We start from the raw sequence: 19985 nt of genomic DNA, 5'->3' as shown, positions 1-19985 counted from the left end.
GGCTTGCACTTGCATATATTTAGAGCTATGTGTCAAAACTCATGTCGGCATTCATAATTCATAATACGGAGAATGCGGTTCTTAACGAGTTACTGTACACAAATCCACAAGGAGTCAGTAGAAACCATGTTTATTTAAGCAAGTCAGCCATATACCGTACCAGTCAAAAGTTTGGACACACCTACTCTTTCAAGGGTTTTTCTTTATGTTTTACTCTCAAAATATATTTTGATTTGTTTAACACTTTTTTGGTTACTACATGATTCCATATGTGTTATTTCCTAGTGTTGATGTCTTCACTATGGCAACTGTGAGTCTTTCTGGGTAAGTCTCTTAGAGTACACCTGGATTGTACAATATGTTTTACATTATTCTTTTAACAATTCTTCACGCTCTGTCAAGTTGATTGTTGATCATGGCTAAACAGCCATTTTCGAGTCTTGCCATAGATTTTCAAGCCAATTTAAGTCAAAACTGTAACTACGCCACTCAGGAACATTCAATGTCCAGTGTATATTGGTCCTTGTTTTTTTAGGTTATTGTCCTGCTGAAAGGTGAATTTGTTTCCTAGTGTCTGTTGGAAAGCAGACTGAACTATGTTTTTTTTAGGATTTTGCCTGTGCTTAGCTCTTTTCTGTTTCTTGGCGATGAAGTAGTCATTCAAAAATCATGTTGAACACTATTATTGCACACAGTGAGTCCATACAACTTACTATGTGACTTGTTAAGCACATTTTGACTCCTGAAGTTATGTACGGTTGCCATGACAAAGGGGTTGAATGCTTTTTGACATTTCAGCTTTAAATGTTTTATTCATTTGTAAAATGTCTAAAAACATCATTCCACTTCAACATTATGGGGTATTGTATGTAGGCCAGTGACACAACATCTCAATTTAATCCATTCTAAATGAATCTGTAATACAACAAAATGTGGAAAAGGTAATGGGGTGTGAATATTTCTGAAGGCCCTGCATGTACCCATGGCCACGTGCCACGAGTTGATGTGGCCTGCTGGCGATCAGTAGGCTTCTGCATTACCGGTACATTGATCTCTAACTTCAGCACCATGGACAGCTCAGTATATTTGTATCATGCATGGCTTACTACCTACACGACACAGCAAAATACATTTTTTAATGAAACTTGAATGCTTTTACTAACAACACTCCTGGCAGCTGCTCATATGGCCTTTATAAAAGGCTAATGCACATCTTTAATCGCATTTGCAGACCAAGGCAAGAGGAATTCCCGATAGTATTTAAAGGGATACTGCGAGATTCTGGCATTCAAGCCCTTGTTCTACTGACCCAGAGAAAAATGAACTTGTGGATTCCAGTAGTATTGCTACCGTATCTGTAGACTTCCAGTCATTGTGCTAATGCTAGTTAGCATTAGCACATGAAAACTACCGCCAAAATCCTTCATAGAGCTCGCAGAGACATAAAAATGGTGTCCATAAGTTCATCTGATTCTGGATATTAGAACAAGGGCTTAAATGCCAGAATCTCTCAGTAGCCTTTTATGTAGATTGGGAAGCATCCGAAATGGAATTGCCTCTATATAACAATACAATTATATGACCCTAGTCAAAAAATCCTATAGGAATAGTGATTTTTCCAATAGAATCCTATAGGATTCTGACAATCATATAGGATTTTTGTCACCTCTATCAGAATCCTATTGGATTACCCTTTTCCTATTGGAAATCCAAAGTAATCCTATTGGATCCAATAGTCTTGGCCCCCCAGTCAGAATCCTATTAGAATAGTTTTTCTTATTTGAACCCGTTAAAGTATAGTTTGCTGTCATGTATTCCAGTACAATACAACAACATTAATTCTAACATATTTGTTGATCGGAAACAACAGTTCTATATTAATTTTGGATTAATTCAGCACCACAAAATGGGAGTGATTCAAGGCTGCAAGTTTATTTGCAATATGACCACGAGTACAGTACACCTTTTTCAACAAAACACTCACCTGAGTTATTTGATTTGATTCTTTTTCATGCAACTTTGAGTTAGACGACAATGCAATATGAAATACAATAAATATAATATACAATGTTACAATAACACAAGATTTTTTAGGGGTTTCCCCGTAGAATTTACATTGCTTATATGCAAAAAGAAAGTAAGTACAGTAACTCAAAGATATGAGCATTTGTTTTAATTGAATATATGATAAAATAGTCAGTTATGCACATAAAAAAGAGAATGTTTCCTTTACCCTATTTATGTAGGGATAGGGAGTGGAAAATAAAAACCTAAAAGGTAATCAATCACCGGATGTGCTACCTTGTCAAACAATGTCCAGTTTCTGCTTGCAGTTATGGAACCCTGACCTGTTCACCGGACCTGCTACCTTATCCTGGACCTGCTGTTTGACCCTTTCTCGCCCTCTCTCTCTCTCTCTCTACTGCACTTGCTGTCTCGACCTCTCAATGCTCGGCTATGAAAAGCCAACTGACATTTACTACTGAGGTGCTGACTTGTTGCACCCTCGACAACTACTGTGATTATTATTATTTGACCATGCTGGTCATTTATGAATATTTGAACATCTTGGCCATGTTCTGTTATAATCTCCACCCGGCACAGCCAGAAGAGGACTGGCCACCCCTCATAGCCTGGTTCCTAGCCACCGTGAGTTGTCGAGGGAGTTTTTCCTAGCCACCGTGCTTCTACACCTGCATTGCTTGCTGTTTGGGGTTTTAGGCTGGGTTTCTGTACAGCACTTTGAGATATCAGCTGATGTAAGAAGGGCTATATAAATACATTTGATTTGACTTTACTGATGTAGACTGACTGGCTCCAGATTCGATTGAGGGTGGTGACGCTGTTATACTATGCAACCAACTGTTTCGCTATGGCCCTGGGTTGGTTTGGTGTTGTTGCTGCTAGTTATTACAATGTTGTCGTCAGACATGAGTTAGCTAGTATCACCGTAGCTGCAGCCAATATGTATTTGTACCCTAGACATGGGTTGCACCTTGGAGGCTAATGTGACTGTTTCATCTATATTACATTAACTTACGGTGGCATGGAAGTACAATGACATTGGTAAAGTCCACAAATAATTAGTAAGAAACAATTTTGCAATATGTCATTAAATTGAACAAAACTGGTACTCAACACATCCACAATATGAAACTGAAGGTGATTGCTAATAATACAGTACAGCAGAAATGGACCGTATTTGCAACATCCTTTTCATAGGCCGTTTTCAAAGGGATTTTTCTTTTTTTTATGGGCAGTCGCTCTTGAAGTTTTCCCAGCCAAGCCGCATTTTGTATAGCAACAATGCGACACCACACAACTCAACCCCATGTATAGACACCTGCATATAGCCATAGCCATCATGTTCATTCTCACTATCAGGAAATGTCATGTTGTTTAACAAGTTTTGTAATGTCACCTTAATCAAAATGATCACAAATTCCAAACACTGCATCTTTTGTCATATAGTAATTAATTTATTGGATATAAAATCTTGAAAACAAAGAACAGATAAGTCTTAGCATCCAATTCCATGAAAGGATTTTAAGCCTATCATGAAGCGCGCGTCTCTTTTTACAGCCGATTTTAAATGAATAGTGGGTGCAGCATTAGGTAACAGCTGTGTAGTGCCTCAGTAACCAGGTTTCCATCCACCTTTTTATGAGAGTAAAGTACATGTCAGATAAAAAAATGTCACGACAGGCCTGATGGAAACTTTTTGTGTAGGTAAAATTAACTATGTGAGAAATGGCGATGGAAAGGCCTTTATATGCAAATATTTCTATAATACCATCACATCAATGTAAACTTGGAGTCACACAATGATATGTTGTGTGATCCTCCCACTACGACTCGGGAAAGCATGCAGTTTATTAGGCTACAGATTTTTTTTGAAATGGATGAACTTCAAGGGGTAATAAAAGTGCAAGGTGATGAGCTTGATGCTCCTTTCCAATAAATATTGAGGTTCTTATTCTGGTGAATATCCATTAAGTCAAAATGTGATTGGTTGATTCCACTGTCTCTCCAAAATGTTGCCCTAGTACAGTTGAATGGCAGATGCCTTTATCTAGCTTCTGATGGCCTAGCCAAGGGCTGACTTAGCTAGCTAGATGTATCTCACCAGAGACCAGCAAAGAAAAATCCTGATTGGATCTTTTTTCTCTCTTCCGTGTTAACCCTTTCCTTTCCAACAAAAAACGGATGAGATTAATATTATTATATTGTTATAATAATTATTTAATAAATTCTTAGCACTTCTCTGAAGGTGTGGAAGGCCCAGCTGTGAGTCTGGGGAGAGATGCAGGAACCAACGGGTCTGCGGGGCAGGCAGAAGTTGAAGGCTTCGCCTTCTTTCTGGCGCATGAATTGGTGTAAAGTACTTAAGTAATAATAATGTACTTTTTACACCGTACATTTTCCCTGACACCCAAAAGTACTCATTACATGTTGAGTACTTAATTAACAGGACAGGAAAATTTTCCAATTCACTCTGTTATCAAGAGAACACATGGTCATCCCTACTGCCTCTGGTCTGGCAGACTCACTAAATACAAATGCATTATTTGTAAATGATGTCTGAGCATTGGAGTGTACCCCTGGCTATCCGTACATTTTAAAAACAAGAAAATTGTGCCATCTGCTTTGCTTAATATAAGGAATTTTAAATATTTTATATTTTTACTTTTACTTTTGGTTCTTAAATATATTTGACCAATTCCATTTAGTTTTGATACTTAAGTATATTTACAACCAAATACTTTTAGACTTTTACTCAAGTAGTATTTTACTGGGTGACTTTCACTTTTACTTGAGTAACTCTCTATTAAGGTATATGTACTGTTACTCAAGTATGACAATTGGGAACTTTTTCCACCACTGGGCGCATGTCACACTTCTGCCACATGGCAGCGACAGTGGACCTGAACAACTCCTTGGGTGTCATTGGGGCATCCAGGAGGTCCAATTTTTCTTTTTTCCGTTAAGCTGGATAAGCTCAACTAACCTTTCTCCTTCCACCGCCTTTCTCATGGTACGACCACAGTCTTGAATGGCACTACGGGTGTCATGGAAGTTCAGGTCTTTAATCATATAGATCTCCTCCCAATCGTATAGGGCCAGAGTTTGCCAACAATAAAGACGTCACATTGAGAGATCTGATTGCTTTGGCTGATGCCTTCTATGTCTTCTAAAAAACGGAGGCAGTAAAGCGCTACTTCTTCCCAGGGAGTGAGTCTTGCTAGTGAGAATCTTGCTAGTGAGGGGTTTATCCCACAAGCTCTTAGCTTCCCTGAGGCAAGCTGGTACTGCGGGGAGCAGTTCTTTTATCGGGCTGTATGGAACTTGAGTCTCTTCCCATTGTATAGGCCCCTTAATAGGTCCTGAGTTGTGCCGCGGCCCGCTTGCAGACATGAAGGAGCCAAAACTCCAATGGAGCAGGGGCAGCTCCACTGCTCTCTGCGCCGTCAGGCCTGCGGGCCTGAGAGGGCGGGAGAACAGGGTTGTCGGCCACCATCTCCTGAGCTATCTTGAGGAAATCTGTGAGATTAATCCTCCTCATCCCCTAACTCGGCTTCCCCTGACACTACATCATCAGACAGTGAGGGGATTGAGTCGAGGCTATCCATGGCATCGCACCAACTGGGCTCGGTTGCAGGAAGCTGAGCCTCAGCTGTTGCTCTTGGCTCGGAGGCGAGAGGGACAACCAAGAACAAAGCTTGTTTAAGTGTCCTCTTCAGACCTGCCCTCGTCAGCAGTTTGCAGTGCTCACATGACTCATGGTCCTTGAGTGCCTCTTGGGCATCTTCCTTACCCAGGCAATTAATGCATACAGTGCCTTCAGAGAGTATTCACACCCCTCGACCTTTTCCACATTTTGTTGTGTTACAGAATTCTAAATGGATTAAATTGAGATTTTGTGTCACTGGCCTACACTCTTAGAAAAAAGGGTTCCAAAGGGGTTATGCGGCTGTCCCCATAGGATAACCCTTATGGGTTCCATGTAGAACCCTTTCCACAGAGGGTTCTTGTTAGGAGAATTAAGTTCTCATGTTCTTTAAACAATGTCACCATTCAGAGCAAAGATATTTAATTACTCTCTCCTAATTGTCTATTTAATATTCCTAACTTAACACTTACATCTAAGAAAAACTACACATTGTAAATAAATGCTTTTGTCTTTTTTAGAAAATAAATGCATTCTTTAATAGCTCGATGTGATTCAAAACAATGTAAGCCAATGCTTCTACCATGTATGTCCGAGTCAGTTATCACTCTCACTGTGAGGAGAGGTGTTGGAGGAAGTTCATGAATCGGCGCGGGGTGTCCCACTCTGAGCCAAAGTGCTGAGCATCTCATTGTCAGACGACAGCGCAGCCAGATGTGCGGCCAACTCTCTCTGCTTTGCGTCAACAACGTCCTCCCGAACAGACAGCATTATCTCTGTGACGAGTCTTTTGGATGAGTCTATATTAAAGATAGACTCCTTGTCTGAGCTGTCCACCGCTCTTAATGAATAAAAAATACATTTCATTTGTGCAGCGCTTTTCATAACAGAGTTCTCAAAGCTCTACGAAAGCTCTACAAAAATAAAAACATTTAGAATCAAGGCTGTTTAAATATCAACAGTGGGCTAGGTATTAAAAAGCTTTTCAGATTAGGACTATGAGAAAGACAGTATTACCTTGGCCTCTGGGACACTGGAGTTGAGAATTCTCCCTCGAATGATGATGGACTGGTCGATCGCATTGACTCAGTTGGGAAATGAAAAGCATCCCTGCAAACTGTGGAAATATGCATCTTTTTGGGGGGCTCCTCTGGAACCTTCCTAAGGCGAAGCACTGGGCGCCGTGGCAGCCTCACCTTTGGCTTTCCCTCTGGAGGAGTAGGGACGAGGCCAGAGACATTGAAGACTGATTTGGAAGAGGTCAGGAGGGATTTGGACAGACTGTCTTCTTCGTCTGTGGAGGAAATCCTTCGGGCCTCTTTGTCAATAGGGATATCAGATCGACTGGAGGGAAACTCCAATGAGCTCCGACAGTTGCTCATGGCATAAAGTGAGGATGATGCAGAGACATCCTTTTGCAACTGTGTCAGTTTCAATTCTGTGCCGTTTGAAACTTCCTTTGAGGTTGAAGTAGGCACACCAATTACGGAGAGAGAGTCAATGCTTCTACTGAGGTGAGTAGCATTTTCAATGTCTTCAGGATTCTTCAAAGCATCAAGGTAGGACATTGACAGGTATCCTTTGATGGGCATGCAATTGACTGGGGATGCTGGTTTTGAAGTAATTACCTTCTGAAGATCAAGGTCTTCCTGTGAGGATATTGCACCAGCGCTCCGTCTGAGGAAACCATCCTCATCCAGTAGGTCATCACAGACAGTGTCCATGAGGCCTGAGGCAATATATTTGATCTTCAGGGATGACATCCAGGTCCCTGGATATCCCTCAAAAGCTTCAGTTGAGTAAGATGCTACATCATCTAGGTCAGGCTGGAGTCCAGCCACATTAGGAACAAATGGTGTGTTGCTTGCCTTGAGAGAGGTTCCCATAGCACCCAAAATGTTGCTGACAGCATTGATGGCAGTCTGGCTTACCTTGGGGGAAATCGTCCTGTTGGGAGAATCTTGTCTAATCATATTGATTATTTTAGTGTTGACCTGCTCCAGAACTTTGATGATTTGGTCTTTGGCAGTAGACTGTAGTTTGGGGGTAAGTGAAATGGCATCTACGTTGGCATTCATGGTCTCACTGGCTTTCCCGGTCAGCTGACAGGCCTGGTCTTTACTGCGTTTTCTGGATACACTTTTCAACATATCCTCAATCATTTCTTTCTCTGAGCAGTCCTCGCTTTTGAGGTTCACCGATCCAAATTGAGGCAAAGAGACAGAATGTCTTACCTCATTCCTCACAGATTGGGCCAGGGTTTCTTTGAAAGGTTCTGTGCTAATTTGGTCCAGAACTCCATCCACAAGGGTGACATAGAGGTTAGGGAAAGAGGTGCTTCTGGTGGCCCGGTGAGCTTTCCTTCTAGGGGATGAGTTAAAGACATAACTTACTCTAATGACTCTTTTTTCATCCGTATTCTTCTCACCTGGAGATATGAGCGCTGTGTCTTGGATCAAAATTGGCTTTACTTCATGGTCTTCAATCTTTACTGCAAGGACCTGTGATTTTGTGTGGCGTTCATCAAATCCAGACAGGCTGCTCTGAATTGGTCCAGGAACAACAACATTTGATGTAGCTTCTTCAGGATCGTCATGTAGTAGGGCTAGTGGCTGGTCGTCTAAAATCATTTCACTGCACATATCGATGGCATCTTCCACTAAATCATCAGCGATCAACTCAACTTTTGCAGAGGCCATTGATTTCGCTGGGTGCTCGCCTGTTGCCTCAGAGAGCATTCCTTCCATATCTGCTCTGGAAGTAGTACAAGAACATGGAACACTGGCCATCACAGTTGTCTCCATGTCACCCAGAAGACTGCTCACAGCATTGATGGCTGTTCGGCTTACCTTTGGAGATAGAATCAGAATAATTTATCGCCATGCAACAAATGCAGTGGTGTAAAGTACTTAAGTAAAAATACTTTAAAGTACTACTTCAGTAGTTTATTTGGGTATCTGTACTTCACTATTTATATATTTTTGACAACTTTTACTTCTACTTCACAACATTCCTCATGAAAATAAAGTACTTTTTACTCCATACATTTTCCCTGTCATCCAAAAGTACTCATTACATTTTGAATGCTTAGCAGGACAGGAAAATAGTCCAATTCACACATTTATCAAGAGAACATCCCTGGCAGACTCTCTAAATACACATGCTTCATTTGTAAGTGTTGGAGTGTGCTCCTGGCTATCTGTAATTTAAAATTACAAAAAAATGGTGCTGTCTGGTTTGCTTAATATAAGGAATTTGAAATGATTTATACTGTACTTTTACTTTTGATTCTTAGATATATTTAAAACCAAATACTTTTAGACTTTTACTTAAGTATTATCTTACTGGGTGACTCATTTTTAGTTGAGTCATTTTCTATTAAGGTATCTTCACTTTTACTCAAATATGACAATTGGGTACTTTTTCCACCACTGAACAAATGATACTAGGAACTTATCTTGGTGTTGCAAATAGAAGCATCCCCATCAACAATCATATCAACAATCAATCAGATCACCATATACACAGATAAAACATCAACACAAATACATTAAGAACACCTGCTTTCTATGACAGACTGACCAGGTGAATCCAGGTGAAAGCTATGATCCCTTATTGATGTCACTTGTTAAATCCACTTCAAATCAGTGTAGATGAAGGGGAGGAGACAGGTTAAAGAAGGATTTCTAAGCACTGGGACCATGTGTGCCAATTAAATGGTGAATGGGCAAGACAAAACATTGAATTGCCTTTGAACGGGGTATAGTAGTAGGTGCCAGGCACACCAGCTTGTGTCAAGAACTGCAACGTTCCTAGGTTTTTCACGCTCAACATTTCCAAGAATAGTCCACAACCCAATGGACATCCAGCCAACTTGACACAACTGTGGGAAGCATTGGAGTCAACATGGGCCACCATCCCTGTGGAAAGCTTTCGACACCACTCAATATTAGATTAGGAAGGTGTTCCTAATGCTTAGTATACTCAGTGTACATGACCTCCCTTGTAGGAAAAGTGTCACGGCATCACACAGCACATATAAATGTTGCATACAACATTACACAGTACATACAACATTAATATATTGACTTACTTCTGGGGATAGACATCTCTTGGGAGAACCATTCTTGATCTTGACAACAAAATTTGTCTTGACCTCCTGGAAAACCTTCTGTATCAGTTGTGCTGCAGCAGATTCTAGTCTGTAGCTCTCTTCTTCATCTGTATCCTCTCCAGCCACGGTGCTAGAGCTTGTTCCTCCGCACTGTCGGGATACTTCCTTCAGCATATCCTCTAGCATTTTCCTCTCAAAGTAATTATCAATTTGAAGGTTCAACAATCCACATTCAGGCATAGAAAGGGTGCGTCTCACCTCATTCTTCACTGATTGGGACAGATTGTCTTTGAAGGGTTCTGTGCTGAAGTGGTCCATAACTGCATCCACAACAAGTCCATACAGGTTGGGAAGAGAAGCGCTTCTGGTGGCTGCATTTTTTTTCTTCACCTTGTGCAAGAGAATAGGCTTTGAAACAACTTCTTCAGTATTGACTGAGGAGACAGAAAGGACGTTGTCTGTTTCACTGGTGTTACCATTCTCTACTCTTTCTTCTTTGCATTCCACAGTGGTTGTGGTATCCGTCTCCTGGGATGAGGTTGATGCAGCTGCGGAGGCCTCGGAGCTGCTTGTCTCACTGTTGTTCTCTGCAACCTCTGAAGTGTCAGATGAAAACACCATTCCACAACTGGGAGAGTTGGATAAAGATGAGATCACTGGCTCCGAGGGAAGTATTTCCAGAGTCAGGGAAGGAGCTTTTTCATCTCTTTCACCCTGAAGCTCAGGAAAAGCCAGCTCGAATAGGATGCTGTCATATGCAGTGCTAATAAGGTCACAGGCGACACCTTCTAGTTTTGAACAGGAATCTCGGCGGTTCTCGGGGTCTGCCTTTTTTAATGCAGTCAATGCAGGTGGCTGAATGTTTGTTATACCTGAGGTGCCTTCTTCACCATCACAGTCTAGTGCAAGCTCTTCAATGTTTTCCTCATTTAATAAGTGTCTAATGTCTTCCAAAACATTGCTTACCACATCAATGGCTGTTTGGCTGGCCTTTGCAGAGACAACTCTGAATTGGGTAGGGGAGTCTTCTCGGATCATTACGATAACCTGCTCCTGGACTTCCTCCAGAACGTCAGTGATCAACGTTGTCACATAGGTGTTTATGTCTTCTCCGTTGGCCATCCGCCCCTCTGGTTCTGGATCATCTGCTTGAGCATTGGGTTTGATTGTGTTTCCCCCACAGAGTCTGCAGGCAGGTTCATTGCTAGGATTGGCCGCTCGAGAGACGCACTTCAACACATCGTAAGCGATTCTGGCACTCAGAGCCCTTTGTGCCGCTGGTGTAGACCCTGGAATCGTCAGTTTGACCTCATCCCTGATTGACTCCGCCAGCTGCTTCCTGACAAGCTTGGAGCCTAAGTGGTCGAGGATGACAGATTTCAGCTGAGCTCTGTCTGGGATGCTTTGTCCCTTGATGGCTTTGAAGATCCTAAAAACAGGTTCTTGGAAACCCTTCAGCGGTGCCAGACCATCCAGGCATGGTCTCCTCTGGCGTGGTGCAAGGCTTGGTCTCCTCTGTAGCATGGCTGGCTTGTCCTTAGATTTCCCTATTAATAACACACACACATTTAAATTTTTTTAAATTTAATTTAGCATTCACTGGCTATGAAGATACTCTGAAAGACATTTCGTAATGAAATTGTGGTTCTTTAGTAAGGAAATGTTCTTACCTGACAGAGAAACTGTTTTCTTTACAGTTTTGGAGTGAGCATGTTTGAGAGCAGGCTGAGCAGATGCTATAATATAATTTTTTTTTTTTTTTAAATAAAAAATACGATATGATATACAGCACAACACATTCAACTGCTCCTTGTAGGTTGCATTTGGCATAGTCATTTAAACATTGCTTAACTGTGTGATGAATTCAAATGAAATCTTACCTGGTTTTTCAAATATTTCTTCCAGCAGCTTATTTGGTTTGATAGAGGCCTCTCTCAACCTCTCAAACTCCTGGAGGTTTTTCAATTCCTCTTCCATTACCCTCAACTGAATAGACTGTTTTTGTTCCATAATGCACATTTTCTGTGAAGAACATAGAGTCCAAAAATAGCAACTTAGCATCCACAAAAGTTGAGGTAAGATTATTTGTTCATTTTCATGATTTATTCAAACTTGAAAATAATTGTGGGTAGTTTTGTGAAGTATGATGAAAGTGTGACATTTGTACCTTTCTGATGCGCTTTTCTTTGGCCTTTTTCATATACTTGGCCTTGTTCAAATCGTGCCTCACATCCTTTTCAATGAGTTTCAGCCTGGATCGCTCCTTAGAAACCCAATCCTCTTTAAACTTTCTCTCTTGGTCATACAACGCAGTTTGCAGGCCATATTTCTGTCCCCTGTCCCTATCAATACATTAAACAGATGAGTCATGACATTGCCAACACAGAGTAGGCCTATATAACTCTACTTTATTACCTCATGCACTTCTTTCCTACCTGGAACCAATGGTTGACTGCAGATGCTTCAGGTTCTGTGCTCCTTTATTCAGTAAGTACTCTATCATATCTTCCAGGGTAACGTCCTTAGGTATATGGCCTTCCTCTTGCAACTGAACCATTCTCAGTATCTGTTCCTTCTTAAATAGGATAAATACAATTTTTGTACATTTTAAACACTTATCTACCTAATAAAATACATGTTACATTGTTTTTAGAGTGATGAATGATCATTTCACATTTTCTCGTGAAAATAACATGTGTGATCTTCACAGAAGTTCACATTTAAGAACGCAGTCATACTGCCCACATACCAACTTTTTGCTGTACGTTTTATGATGGTCAGTCTTGACCGTATCCAGGTAACGTTTGTATGTGTTATACTCCTTTAATGAGCATACAACCTTGAGAAGAGAGAATCAAAATGTTTCTTGCTATAATACTCCTGGAGTTAACTATCGGTAAAGCTTACAGTCTTCTACTACACTGTTCAGAAACAATAATATTAACTTCAAACTTACGTTGTCCTCTTTAGTGATGAAGTTTCGCTTCTTTAACTTCTCATGCATTTCCTTCTGATGGTAGTATTCATTGAGGTTTGGGTCATGCAAACTGTTGTACGTCGGCCTCATAATGTGACAGTTTGGGTCACTGAGGTTGAAATCAGATGTAGGCTGATACAACTGAAGGAACAAGGATATAAACAAAAAAAATAAACATTCTACTGGACCCTTCTATTCTACTGGACCCTTCTTCTATTCTACTGCACCATTCTGCTGGACCCTTCTTCTATTCTACTGCACCATTCTATTGTATGCATGTTCTTTTTAAAAATGTTATACTGTATCCTGTTAAATATATGTTCTGCTTACCTTTTTACCCAGGCTGGCTCTATGAAATTTAAAGGCGACCCCAGGTAGGACCGGAAGCTTTGTCATGGCAGGCAATCTGCTGCTCACTGACGGCTTTGTTTCTATCATGATCTGAGGAGGCTTCCCTTTCAGTGGACAAGTTTGCTTCTCTGGTCGCGAGGGTATCTGACACAGGGGCTTTGAGGTGTTCTCCTGAAAACAGCAACATAGCAATAATGTATTTCTTACAAACTCACCTGTGATAGTTCATCCGACCATTATGACATGGCGGCGAGCCTGATATGTCATCATTGGTTGACGCCCAATGAACTACTGTTGCCATAGCCTGAGTGCCAGTCCATTTGTTTTTTATATCAACTCCCTGCCACTCACTGTCATGCCAAATATGATTTTTGGCTTAGCTATAAGAGCAATGAAGTTGACAAGAGCACAAACAGATCTGGGCCCAGGTTACTGTTGCCACAGAGATTCTAATTATGTGACCTGTGTCTGACCAATAGCGGTGCATGTGTAAAATCACTGGGGAAGCTGTGGGAGTAGATGGTACATATAGGAACAGATATAAATGTGTACATCAGACCACAGGAGGAGAAGGCGACACATAGGCGCATAGGACAGCTGGACACACTAATGTTAGAGGGACACATAGTCTGCTGATCCTAATAAGGGCAAACATACCAAAGAGCACACCAAGCTAAACATAAGTACGAAGGCCAAAGACATAGGCCCATAGGATAGATGGACATATATTATTTTTAGGACAAGAAGGGGTCCTGCCACCATTATAACCTAACTGAAAGCAGATATGGGCGTTATTGGGCGTGAACAAGCAGGAAGCTTAAACTGAAAGATAATGGTGGCAGATGGACTAAGGGAAGGAACTTAATTTGCATGTGGGATGGACTCATTTGATGTATGTCTATAAGAACAGAGCCAGTGCTTATGGAAGTTGGTCTTTTCCGCGGACTGACACGGCTTCTGATATTTTGTATTAAAAGCCTTTATTGAATTCACAAGTTCTTGTAAGTGTTATATTTGTAATACGATTTTCCACGACAAAGCCAAGACAGTAAAAAAGCCATATTACAACCTATGTTGTGATATTTGCTCTTTATACAACGGCTGAATCTAATCCTGAATGCTGATTGGTTTAAAGCTAATTCCAGCCGGTGTCTATTCGACAAGTTACCACCAGCTAAATCTATGATGTTAAAATGCCTATTTACTCTGTTCCATCTGACTGCGTAATCCACTGTCTTGTCAGTCCAGGCAGGGAAGTTAAAACTTGATCTCCACTATAAAAAGCATCTAGACATTATTTAACAATTATTTTATACTAACAGTGAGTTTTCAACAGCAGAGATTTGTATAAACCTTGCTGTCTGTCTCTCCGACATTTGCAACATTGTTTCAATATTCAAATTTGATCTCCAACTGTCCCATAGTAATGAACGTGTAGGGGTCGGGTTTTGGGACGAGAGAGAGAGGCAGACAGCATTTCTCAGCCAGTCAAAATCACAAATCAGCTGGCATGATTTTTATGGATATATACAAAGAAATGTCAAGTCAAAAAAGATCAAATTAAACTTAGTGCAGGTAGTTTGCAGTCTTTCCAGCTTCAGTTTGAAGTTATTGTGTTAGCTGTGTTGTTGGCTAGCTCCTCTGAACAACAGTGTCCTAAGAACAGAACAGATGGCGCCGACAGATATGGCAGCTCTGCTTCTAGCTCCTAAGCAACTTTGCAGTATTTTTTTTGTGTGTGTTATTTGTTACATTATTAGCCCAGAAAATGTTTAGATACAGCCGGAAAGAACTTTTGGATATCAGAACGGCGGTACCTCACTTTTCGGAATTGGATCCTTTGTTCATACCCCCCAGGGCAATTTAACTTATTCCAGAGGCTGCTCCAAAACACTGCCGGCGGAGAAGAGGTATTTGGACTGGACCTCTAGTCCGACTGTGGAGGCGTGCACACCATCCACCGCTTCAGAGTATATTACTTGCTAATGTTCAGTCTCTGGATAATAAAGTAGACGAGCTCAGGGCGAGGATCTCCTTCCAGAGAGACATCAGGCATTGTGACATACTCTGTTTCACGGAAACATGGCTCTCTCGGGATATACTGTCCCCGTCCATACAGCCATCTGGGTTCTCAGTACATCGCGCAGACAGGAATAAATAACTCTCCGGAAAGAAGAAAGGCGGGGGTGTATGTTTCATGATTAACCACTCATGGTGTGATTGATATAACATACAGAAACTCAAGTCCTTTTGTTCACCCGACCTAGAATACCTCACAATGAAATGCTGACCATATTACCTCCCAAGAGAATTTTCTTTGGTTATAGTCACAGCCGTGTATATTCCCCCTCAAGCCGATACTACAATGGCCCTGAAAAAACTACACTTGACTTTATTCAAACTGGAAACCACAGATCCTGAGGTCGCATTTATTGTAGCTGTGGATTTTAACAAAGCAAATGAGGAAAACGTTACTGAAGTTCTACCAACACATTGACTGTGGTCAATATTCCTCCTCAAGCAGATACCACGACAGCCCTCAAAGAACAACACTGGACTTTATGCCAACTGGAAACCACATATCCTAAGGCCGCATTTATTGTAGCTGGGGATTTTAACAAAGCAAATTTGAGGAAAACGCTATCAAAGTTCTACCAATACATTGACTGTAGTAGTCGCGCTGGTAAAACATTGGACCACTGCTACTCAACTTTTCGAAATGCCTAGAAGGCCCTCCCCCGCCCTTCCTTCGGCAAATCTGATCACGACTCCATTTTGGTCCTCCCTTCCTATAGGCAGAAACTCAAACAGGAAGTATCCGTGCTAAGATCTATTCAATGCTGTTCTGACCAATCGGAATCCATGCTTCAAGATTCAAACCCACGCTTTTAGTTTTTTTTCATAGGCTACCTAACTAAAATTTGTGCTGTCCTAACTTCCTCGCATTTGGCAACAATGAACCAATTATGTTAGCTAGCTAGTTAATGTGAGTCTACTAGACTACATATTGAACTTCAATCGTCTCAGGCCAGTGGCATGAATTTATGGTTAGATCAGAATTGCCGTTATAATCATTGGCCTGTACAGAGAATTAAGTCAAAACCTCAAGTCCAAATCCCTATCTCCATCACCTCAAGTCCAAATCCCCATCTCCATCCATGCCTCAGGAAAGGGCCGATTTAGCAAACTAGCTACTGCAAGACATCAACACAAGAAGACTAGAAATCAACACCTTTTTCTGACAATGATGACGTTTTGCTCAGGATGTGATTTGATTGGTGTGAAGCCAAATCGGCCTCCCTTGGGGGGCATTTTGCTGGACCAGGACAACCCACAGTTGAGCTCAGCTCAATGCTGATTGGCCAAAAAAATATACAAATCAATCAGATTCAGCCACTTGCGAATTTACGGATAATTATGATAACACAGAGACAAAAAGATAAATTATTTTCTATTTTTATTGGTCAAATATTTGGGAAATCCTGGCTTCCCTTGGCATCTATGAATACACGCCACTGTGTCTGAGTTTGAACTGGAGTCCTCTGCATGCCACAAGACTGTTAGCCCACTGCTGAGCGAATGCCTAGGCTCTAGCTCAAGTATTAGGCAAGGTTATTCTGTTCACGGAACCACCGCTACACTTCACCCCTCCTCTCACAACACCCCAGTAGCTGATAGACATCAACTGTGCGATCAAGGTCCAATGGCACCAATGAGACTGACTGTGATTGAACCCAGATCATATCCACATCACAAAACTGAGGGGATTAGTTTATGCGGCCTGGGTTACCTCGGTGGGAGGAGTTTGAACTGGGTGAAAAGTGATTGCATTCGTTTTGGAACTGCACCGCCTCCCGGGGGTGAGCCAGGTGCCCCGCTCTGGCCGAAGGCGAAGTCGGCTCAAAACAAAAGTGACGTAATTATAAGCTCATTGAGTGATGAGTAGGATTATGTGTTTTCACATGCAAAAGTGATTGCTTTGATAAAAACGCTTTATCTGCCTTCCCAATGAAAACTAGTTTGAAAATTCAAACATCTATTTTATGCAAAAGAGATGTGTTTCTGGAAGATGCACCATGCTGCCGTGTTGACAACATGACCGACTGGCGCAGATTACTGTTTTATTGAGAAGGGTGCTCCTTCCTCCCTGCTTTCACCCAATGATGTGACTGGCCATTGCCTGGTTCAACCCGGGCCAGCGTAATAGAACTCCCTCACTGTGTGTGTTGGCCAGAGGGTTGTTGCCAGGGGTCAGATCCATAGGATGTCCCAAGGATACCGCCTAGCATCAACCATGAGACTGACTGGGTTTGAACTGAGGTCAATCTGCATGTCACAAGACTGTGTTAGCCCACTGAGCTTAAATCTAGGCATTAGCTCAGACAGATAACACACATTTCTGGCAAGGTTACTCATCACACAAGAATAGTTCACTTTGTAGTCCTTTGTAGCTCAGTTCAGAGCATGGGACTTGTAAACTTTGATGACAATTAGGCTTGATTCACATAGTCCTACTGTTTATGTTCAGACTTCATATTATTGGGAGTACACAATCGTCTATTTTACCTTTTCAATTACACAATACTTAGGCTAGACAATTGTTTACAAGTTTAGCAAAATGCAAAGGTGAAAGCAAAAGTGTTTACCTGACAGCTTTTAAAAACGTCGTTCTCCATTGCACAGCATGACAGGAAAGAGCAAAATGCCTCTGAACAGGACTATTTGTCATACATATGCATCATAATGTAGAGAGAATACTCTACCATCTGTGACGCAACGCATTGGCATATCCGAAATTCCATTGATTATACCGCATGTATTGGAGTCACATTGTTTATTTTTCCCTTCTAAATCTGTTGGATAAAAAAAGTAAGGATCAATGTATATAATGAACGATTTAGGCCTATCAATAAACATATTTTACATGAAAAACTGGGCTATACATTTCATTGTGTCAAAGCAAATTACTAAAGATACACCGAATTTACACACAAAAACAAAAAAAGATTTATGATAGCAATGTACCAACTCAAAGCGGTTGGGATTTTACTGAAGAGGCAGACGGGTCGATTTCTGATGGATGAAACAGATTCCACATTTAATTATCCAAGTCGTAACGGGCATTCCCGAGTCTTTTCGGTGACACGTATCATTTCATTTAGCTCCCAACGGGCTTTTCGTTCAGTAGTTCTTAGGAATTGACCTAAAACTATGATAAAATTGTCAATATATAATTTAAATCGTAAAAGGTTGCCTACCAGATCGTGAAATTTGAGTTCAAATACATTTTTACCTGACCAGATTATTAGATGGCCTGCAAAAACAAATTGAGAAAGAAATGTAATGCACTGAAAAAATGAGCGCGAACTAGACTGAGGCTCCTCACTAGATTGTTCCTGCACTGAGCAATTACCATCTTCAGTGAATATTTTTATAATTTGTCAGCAGATAATCGATGTCTGGATTCTGGGGCTCAAAAAGCAATAACAGTAGGCTATGCAAATCAGGAAGACAAATTAAGGGCTCTTTCACAGCTGCAATTCGGTTCCCGACGGTCATTAAAAAAGAGCCGTTCAAAGAGAGTCGTTCGTTCGCGAATGACCTACCACTACAACAAAGCAAGATGGCTGAAGTTGTGGAGCTCCAGAAACTAAAGGTTGTTAACCCGTTTTAGCTTAGTTTGAAACGTCTAATACCGGTATTATATTTTGGGGGAAATCAAGTATTGTATGTTGTTAGCTATCTTTACTTTGTAAATCATGATCTAGCACGCTGGGGATCTTCGGACACAAAGAGGCGTAGGTATGCCTCCATCACCACCAGCATCTTCAAAGGCACCTGGGACTTCGTCAGTGGACAAGGGAAATGCAGATTCAGGGTTCTCAATGGCTACAAGGTTGGGGGGCAGCTCCTCACTGTCAGAATCTGATTCCTGACTTTCGTACTCAGACTCATTGTCAGAATTTTAAAGAATCTCCAGAATTTTCTCATTTGTTTGTTGTCTCCTTTTGAAAGACATTGATAATGCTTCAGCTTAGCTCACTAGCTACATACATAAACAACAAAACTGAATGGTTTAGACTCTAAACTTTAGAGTGAGAGGGTACGTGGTTGAATGCCGGCACGCGCCACTTGTATCAATAAACCACTATCAGAAAATGTTTTGTGTGGCAATTATTTGTGTATTTACGGTTTTATTCACATGTTTTCAAATCATGCATTCCGATTCTTGCACAGATTGTAATGGGCACATATTATGTGTGTAAAATGCTTTTTTGAAGGTTGTACTGATTATGATGAGCTAAGCTAATTCCAGCTGTGTAGCCATGTTTGTTGACATTCAATGCATTCTGGGTTCACGTAATCGTCTGTTTGACCAAAGATGTTATAACAAAATGAGGTGAGTAAGAGTTCACTCATTTTGAGGACTTCCGGAACTGAATGGTGGGATGTGAACGACGGTAGATGACACACCCCTTCAACATGCATACTATAAACAGACCAAACTCATATTGTCTTATCTTCTGTTTCTGTGAGGAAAAAATGCATGGCTGCGCGCTGAAACTAATCGTCGGATTACTTTCGATTTCTAAAAAGTGCTTTACCTAATTATTTCGATCAATGGTGAGCTCACCCGTGATGTGATTAATTATACATAGTAATTGTTATTAGCTAATTGTAGTTTGTCAGCCGAGTTAGAAAATATGACTGCTTGTTGGGTCAATCTTTTCTCAGTTAGTGCTAGGACAAATGTAGCCTACATTTTTCCGGTTATGATGATTGTGTTATGCTATATATACTTCTGTGAATATCTGAACATTGAATCAAAAAATAAACTGCCCACATTCTGGACATAACTTTGTAAGGACTGTGTT

At 41.0% G+C, this 19985-nt stretch overlaps 1 long non-coding RNA gene across 1 annotated transcript; it reads right to left on the bottom strand.

Annotated features, from left to right (window-relative positions):
• Nucleotides 1-12013: 12013 nt before the first annotated feature.
• Nucleotides 12014-12611, bottom strand: LOC129814605 (uncharacterized). Its single transcript, XR_008753327.1, has 3 exons — nt 12532-12611; nt 12218-12357; nt 12014-12124 (listed from the first exon to the last, which is right to left on the bottom strand). It is a non-coding gene; the product is annotated as an uncharacterized LOC129814605 (long non-coding RNA).
• Nucleotides 12612-19985: the final 7374 nt, after the last annotated feature.

Source organism: Salvelinus fontinalis, chromosome 17, assembly GCF_029448725.1.
Source record: "Salvelinus fontinalis isolate EN_2023a chromosome 17, ASM2944872v1, whole genome shotgun sequence".
In the NCBI taxonomy this organism is placed as follows: domain Eukaryota; kingdom Metazoa; phylum Chordata; class Actinopteri; order Salmoniformes; family Salmonidae; genus Salvelinus; species Salvelinus fontinalis.
Note: the sequence above shows the minus strand (reverse complement) of the source record. Positions and strands in the feature narration are given on the sequence as shown.